The sequence below is a fragment of the Terrapene carolina genome, unplaced genomic scaffold (genome assembly GCF_002925995.2).
Source record: "Terrapene carolina triunguis isolate 2854851 unplaced genomic scaffold, T_m_triunguis-2.0 Scaffold236, whole genome shotgun sequence".
NCBI classification, from domain to species: Eukaryota; Metazoa; Chordata; order Testudines; family Emydidae; genus Terrapene; species Terrapene triunguis.
The window spans coordinates 13,728,438-13,736,444 of record NW_020664587.1 but is presented as its reverse complement, the minus strand read 5'-3'; positions in this window follow the sequence as shown (position 1 = coordinate 13,736,444).

The window sequence follows — 8,007 nt, the reverse complement described above, 5'->3', positions numbered from 1 at the left end:
CCCCCCTGCCGGTAGCTGGGGTGGGGGGTGCAGAGTGTAAAGGCATCTGGGTGATACTGATCCCCTGGGAAGGGGCTGGGTGGGGGGGATGCTTGAGGGCTTGTACCTGCAGATGTTGTGGTGGGGGGGTTGGTTTGCAATACAAAATAAAAGCGCTGTGCGTGTTACCCACGGCAGCATGGCTTGTGACTCTCCTAGTGGGCTGCCTGTTCTCTCTTTGGGTGTCTGTAATGGGGTAACGTCTTGTGCAGGGACCCCCTCCTGCACTCTCCTAGTCAGACATGGGGCATCTGTGCGCGTGAATGGGAAGGGGAACGAAGGGGAGCAAGCAGGTTGTGATGAAAATGATCTCTGACTCAGTAGGGGAAGGGAATAGGGAAGTGGGTTTTAGCCACGAAAGCTTATGCCCAAATACATCTCTAAGGTGCCACAAGGACTTCTTGTTCTTTTTGCTGATACGGACGAACACGGCTACCGCTCTGAGACCTGTAGAAAGAACGTATATCTAGGGAGGGCTCAATGCGGTGATTATGTAACAGTGTCAACCGGGCAACTTTAGAACATAGTATTCAGCAGCTTGTGTATTTATAAATGCTGTAGGTTGATAGATGAAGAGGAACGAACTCATTTGCATGCTGACGTACAAGTCATTGTCAAGACAAGGTTGTTGAACAAAACATTATGCATCCAAACTTGATCAAGGAGGACTTGGGGCGTGGAGGGAATTCACTTCTGGAATGTGTGGGATTAGTTTTGACTAGGCCCCAAAAGCCTTCTCTTGTTGGAGTTTTTTGACAACAAGTCCCCATCAGGGTAAAATGAGGCTTCCATGGTAGTGCCAGGCATCTTCCTGGACAGAGGAGGTGTGATTCATTGGTGGTGGATGTTGGCCATCAGCTGATGCTCATTATCACCTGACAGACTTTCAGATAACACAGGTGTTCAACATAAGGAGTCAAACCTAAAGTGCTAACTTTATTTGCACTCCATGCTATTTTGGAACACACATTGACACTAAGTCAGGCTTCCATCTGTTACCTTACCCTTATTAATGAAAGCTCTTTAAAGAATTTTTTGTGAGGGAAGCAGGTAGACAGTGCACTTTCTTTGGATGTTTTCTACCCTCTGCTCTTGACATCTCCATATGTGACAGTTTGAGGTCTAAAATCTTGTAGTCTAGGGTTGTTGTGTATTCGAAAAGGTATTTTTGTCCTCTTGAGCAGATGCTAAATACCAGTTTAGTGCAAACAAAGGAGCAATACCTGCCCAGTTTGTATAAGTGTGTGGGGTGGAAACTTCTCCCCAATTTCTTCTCAGTAAATTTCTCCTTCATATCGCAATGGATGGGTCCAGTTCAATTGGGAAGAGTGCTGGCACTAAAAGCTGCTTGGTTTTATCCAAACTTCATACTGTGGTTAGCTAATGAATTCTGAATTACAGCAGCCTACGCTAGCATCACTACAGTCAAGAGTCAGATGCCATTTCTGTGATTGTTTCCTGAGAAACAGGGTTTTGTAGCTCTGCTGTTCATGTCATTTGGCAAACGAGTCGAATAGAAAATATGGCTAAAATCTGTCTCTAAGGACTCTTTCAAACATCCTGAATAAATGGTGGCTGAATTTCGAATACTGACAGTTTGCAAACACTTAACCCTGTATGTGAACTGGACTTTTGCTAAATAAAATTCTTTTTAAGGGAAACTTTAAAAACTGGATTACATAACTTTGCAAAACATTCTCAGCCAAAGCATATCATCTATTGTGTCTTCCTACAGACTGTAACTTACATTAGGGCTGTTGGCATGGGCATGGGATAATGTCTGAAGAAGCACATAATAGTAGGATCCTGTGGGTATCTGAATGGAAATGGACCTTACGTGAAGTAGCCCTAGAGCTGATTAAGTGTCACTAGAAGAATGTCACATTGCAATGGCTCCAGATACTATGTTTAATGTCAGAATTTTTACTGTTTTCTCTTTTAACTACTCTTGTAGGAGAGGAATAAACTGTTAAAGATCTGACTTCAAAAGTGGAAAGGCAAAGCAATCAAATGCAAAAAGGCAACAACTTCTCCCCTAACTCATCCTCTTGCACATCCGTGTATTTTCACATGGCCTACTGTTCTGAGCCTTCTGTGCTATTTTTGCTATAACAATAACTTAAGGACAATCGTTTAGGCTCTTGGAATGTTTGTCTAATGAATTTCTGTAGGGGATTGGAATCTGGATTCCTGGGTTCTGTTCCCAGTTATGCCAATAACTGATCTTGGGTTAATCACTATATCTTTCTGCTTCTCTATTTCCATTCTACAGAGGGATGATATTTATGTATATCAGATCAGTTTGAGGCCTAATTAACAATTGTAAAGAGCACTTTTGTGATCTGTGGAGAAAATGAGTAACAGAAATGCAAAATTATTGTTCAAGTACTGCTTTATTTTCTTGTGGGAGGCATTTGGGTTGAAGTTGGATACATATCTTTGGTTTCTAACGCTTTGTGTATTGGAGCTGTAGCAAACTGCATAAATGGATGCTGCTTCATGTATTGGAGAGAAGATGACACAACTTAGAGAAGTGTTTTTACATTCCAATTATAATGTATATATTTTATTTGGGTTTTTTTTAGTTGACATGTAAGCTGAATGTTTTTTTCTTTTTTTAAGGGGTAGAGGTCATTGTCCCATTTGCTAGATCTTGGATGTATGTATCAGCTATTAAACAAAACTGGGCATATAAAAGCCATTCTTAGATCTCATAATTGCATTTTGAACAATGAGGATTGGTGCTTTCTCCTGTTAATGTATAAACAAACAAGATGTCCCAGCAGAGAAGACTCCTGGATAAGTGTGATTTTTTTTTTTTAAAGTGGCTGCCTATCCTGTTTATAGATAGTTGGAATGTTACAATTCCAGAATGCACTGGTGTGCAGGAAGTGAGGTTTTACAATCCAGCATTATTACCAAAGATGGTGAGTTACTTGTTACTGTGAAATCAGTCATGAAACAGGAAGAGGGTTTTTGTAAATGAACAAACTTAAATTGATCAAGATTGAACCAGTTTTCTGTTGTGTTGAATGGTAGCTGCTGTTTCTGCAACAGAATTGTCATTCGTACTAACAGTGACAGGGTGGAGGGAGCCTCAGTTCTCATGAACTATAAGTGAAGAAGTCTGTAGTTCTTTAGCCAAACGCACTTCCTTTGTGGTTATTGGGTATTTCTGTGAACACTGCCAGCCAGGCACAGTCTGTTAACTTCCTGAGGAGATGGATTATAGTACATTTCTGTAACTGTGTGTGTGTGTGTGTATGTGTGTGTGTGTATATATATATATATATATATATATATATATAATCTTTCCATTGCTACTGTTAAGGCCTGCTCATGAAGTATGGAGCTCCCACAATTTCATTGTGTTGAAATTATGGTTGCTCATCCACGTTTTTACCATCAGGCCCTTGCTGCAGAAACTAACCTAAGGCCTGGTGATATTGAAGTCAGCTGAATTCCCCTTCATTGGGAGTAGGCCTTTAATGTTTGCGCAGCATAAAGAACATTTTTTGTTTGACACACACCTCTTCCGTCTAGGTAACTTAAAGCTCTTAAATAAAAATGACTTCTAATGAGCATGCACCAGCCTGTCTTCTAACTCCTCTGTGGGGTTTACAAGGAGAGAAGTAACATACTGATTGTTTTGGTAGAAAGACTTACCTGGTCTTAAGTAGAGTAGGCTATTTTGTGTGCTTCTAATTAGTTGCAAATCTGACTTCTGTTCCATGAAAGCACTCAAATAGAGTGCAAGCTTATGGAGAATCTTGCACCGTGTCATTTTGATATGATTAGAAGAATCTTCATTGAACTTGTGCGATGCATGAATAAATATCCCCCAGTTGTGAGAATGGTAAAAATCTTGTTTTGGTTTCTAGCTGACAAATTCTGTATCCCCTTCAAGATTAAATAAATTCTTCCATCGGCAGCCATTACTGCTGACCTGTGGCAGTTGTCGCTGAAAATGGCAGTCTTGCGGAAAGTAATTTATCAAGATTCCCATTAGACTATACTTTCACATTAAGCCTGTTCCTTGGGGGCGTTTTTGTGCTCATTTTCCTTGTCAGCAAATTCAGTGCAACATACTTCATTTAGGAGATGTGCAACACTTAGATGTTGAGATGGAGTCCAGGAAAGATGACCAAGGAATGAGAGGGAAGATTGTTCACTGATTTGGGGGAGGAGGGGGGAAAATCTTCTTTCTAGCCAGATAAACTACAATAAAAAGTACTTATAGGCATGTAACACTACAGTTTAGTTCCCTGTCTCCTTGCTTTTATGCTCAGCTTATTGGCTTCTTGCAATTTAGTGCTACTTAGGCTGTATCTAGCTCCGTTCAACTGCCACCCACACTTCCAGTTCTGTGAGATGTTTCAAATGACCTCACTCTACAAGCTGGATTGAGTTCTCAGGCCCTCTCTCCACAGAAGTAGGAAAGAAATAAAGAACTGAATGCTGCAAAATGGTAGTTTGGTTCAACTGGAGTCATGTTGTGCATCCACCTCTTCCTTCATTTCAGTCCGCAGAAGAGAACTACTTGGGATATAGATAATAATCTCATTTCCAGGAACATCAGTGCTTTGATCCTATTCACACTAGAAGCATAACCGTGCTAAGCACAACTTCGATTTCTATAACACCATATCCCAAAGGCTACCTACAACTTTTTAAACACGGTGGTTTGTCTTGGGGGTTCTAGCCCTGTTTTTCTGCCTGTTGTGGACAGGAAATGCCTCCTTTCAGAATAGTAGGCGTACCTCTTTGCCTGACAAAAAGGTTTTAGGTTTGCAGAGAGTGATTAGTATTTGCTTTCCTGGTGAAGAGATGCATTTCAGGCAAGCGATTAAAAGCCAAATTTGCTTGATTCAGAACCTCTACTCATTTTACCTGTGTCTGTTAAGGCACAAAATACTACATCCCATGCCGGCATGGGGTGTAATATCTGTCATCACTTGTCAGGGTAGTGCCCATCACTATAGATATACCTGAGAGATAGGGTGCACAACATTTTGTTCTAATGAGGAGGGTGTGACTTGGCATGCTTCCGTGGGCAAACACTTTAGAGAAATGTATAGCCTCCCCAGTGACTCTGTGCATAGGCCCCAATCATAGCATGTCTGCATCCTAGTCAGACTCCTTCTAGTGTTCCAGAGAGCAAAGCTTTCCTTGATACTCTCTCATGAATCTGGCCCTCCTTCGAGGAGTGATCAAGTAGTTCCAGCAAGCCCCTGCTTTAGTCTGAAAACCCCTGAGAGCTCAAGTGAGGAACCCATTAGTTGTCCGTCCTAAACTCTCTCTGGGAGATCTCACATTCTTGTGCAGATCCACTGGTTGGACCAAAAGGGGGAGTACGAGTGTAGACAAGGCACTCTCTCTTCTACCACACTGTCTAGCTCTGCTTGGAGGAGGTCTGAATTACATGATCATAAGACCAGGGCCCTATTCACTCTAGTGCCTTACAAAAAGTTGAGGTCTCTGGCTGCAATAATATTCAATCAGAGGGGATAAAACGCAGCTGTCCCTCCTCTTTCAGGCCATGTAGTAGAGACATTTATACGGAACACATCACAGGACACCGTCAATACCACACTGAGTAACTGAGACTGCCGACCAGGTAAATAACCCACTTCCTTCCCTGACAGACCAAGGGATGCACCCCACCCATGTACTTATCCGCTACACCGATACTGACTTGGACTCCTTATACATTCTATGGGTGGCGTACCCGAGCCCACTTATCCACTGATACTTTAAAAACCCTTGCACCCCAATCTGGGTCTATGCAGGTTATGCGATATGTATGTATCTTCTCATCCTTGCAACCGATACCTGTAACCCCCCATAACCGAAGCCTGACCCCAGATGTACAGTACCTTCCCTCTTAACTCGTGTATATTTCATTTTAAACATTCACTTTAATAAAATTTTTAGTTCTATTTAGTGTGGTATCTTGGTCGTAGAAATCTCTGGAAGGGCAAACTTTATGCTGCTTAGCTTCTCCTTCACTGTTTCTCGGATTCAAACTACTGAGGTTTATGCATTACAAAGAAATCTTTGTTCTCAAGTTTTTCTTCCAAAAGAGCTGTTGGAGCCATTATCAGCATCTCTTCTGTTCTATGTTCCCCACCTCTAGCCCTTGGGAACTCAAGTACTGGAACACAAGCTTTGGCTAGCATAGTCTGAGCATGATAAAGAGAACATACTTGTTGAGAAGATGCACTGGCCTAAGGAGTGAGCAAACATGATCTGTTATATTTAGAGACACTCCAAAGACTGGGAATTGGGAATAGCTTCTTAGAAATATAATGCTTGGTCCTGGGGCTATGGAGGGAAGAGGATCAATCTCTGTGGTGAAAATGGGGAGAGGTTTGAAGCGCTGAAGCTGCCTTGAGCTAATAAACACTGCAGGCAGTGGTTGCAGATGTCTGTTTTGGAGAACTGAGAGGAAATTAAGCAAAAGCTCTGCAGTGTGGGAAAGAAAAAAGTTACAAAATGCTGCTTAATGTCTACAGTTGAAAGAATGAGGGTGCTTCTACACTGAAAAACAAAAAACCCTACTGCAGCGAGTCTCAGGGCTAGTCTACACTAGAAGTGCTACAATGATACAGCTGCACCGCTGCGTTGCGTCTGGTGAAGATGCTCTAAGCTCTCCCGTTGGCATAATAAATCCACCTCCGCAAGCGACAGTAGCTATGTCATTGAGAGAAGCTCTCCCTCCGATGTAGCACTGTCCACATCAGCGCTTAGGTCGATGTAACTTACATTGCTCGGGGGGATAACTTCTTCACACCTCTGAGCGACATACTTTGTATAACTTAAGTTGTAGCGTAAACCTAGCCGCAGAGGCCAGATCGGTTTACTCAGGCTTGTGCTATGGGGCTAAAAATAGCAGTGTAGATGTTCCTGCTAAACCTGGACCCTGGACTCTGAAACCTGGCATGGAGGCTGGATCTCAAAGCCCACGGTCCAGCCTGAGCAGGAAAGTCTGCACTGCTATTGTTAGCCCTGTAGCGCAAACCTGAGTCAGATGACCCGGGCTCTGAGACTCACTGCTGTGGATTTTTTTTTGCAGTGTAGACATACCCTGAGTACTTTTTAATCTGAATCAAATTGGGTGATCTGGGGGGAGAAGCGAACAAGATACACCCTTCTTTTAAAATAAAGCTTGGCTGTGTTGCTTTCTGGCAGCAAAAGCTTGGGAATGAGTTGTTTGTTTCTAAACAAATGTGTGGGCTCTAGTGACATGAGATCATAATATCAGACTGATAACTCTTGATCATGACATGCTATAGATACCAAATCACAAGATTAACAGTAGATTCTGCCTTGCTAACATTTTCTCTAGGTCACTGGGTTTAGTGGCTACACACCTGCAGCTATTAGGCATGACCACAATGCTAATATTAATTCTCAAAGACCCCATTCTGGACTGGCACCTCGTTGCACTAGGTGCTGCTCACAGGGTTCTGCCCCCAAAAGCCCCGTTTCTCAGGATTTCTTCTCATCTTGCTGCATGAGTGACAGCTGGGTATACTTGCGTAAAAAGGATGCTGCCAAAACAGGCTATGATCTGCTTCCCAACCAAGTGTGTGGGGTTTTATTCAAAAGCTGTGTCTGCCTACTGGACTGCCAGATTGGAACCATGGGAAGAAAAGTTTTCCACTCAAGTTGAATTGCAACTGTGAGGTTGTCATTCTTTTAAGAATATAAATATATATATAAATTTTTTTATTGATAAATGAGTCATTAAAACGTTCCCCGACCATCAGGTGAGGTTTCTTCCATCTGTTGTGCACTGCTGCTGTCGCCGTTGGTCTTCTGGGAAATAGTTGTGTTGCTATCGTAATTAGAGAGCAGAGTTGTATGGCATGACCTGCCTACGCAGACAAAACACGTTGACCAACGGAGATATTGAATGGCTTGGGAGGTGTGGGGATTTGAAACTGTTACGTTGAGCGTAAAATT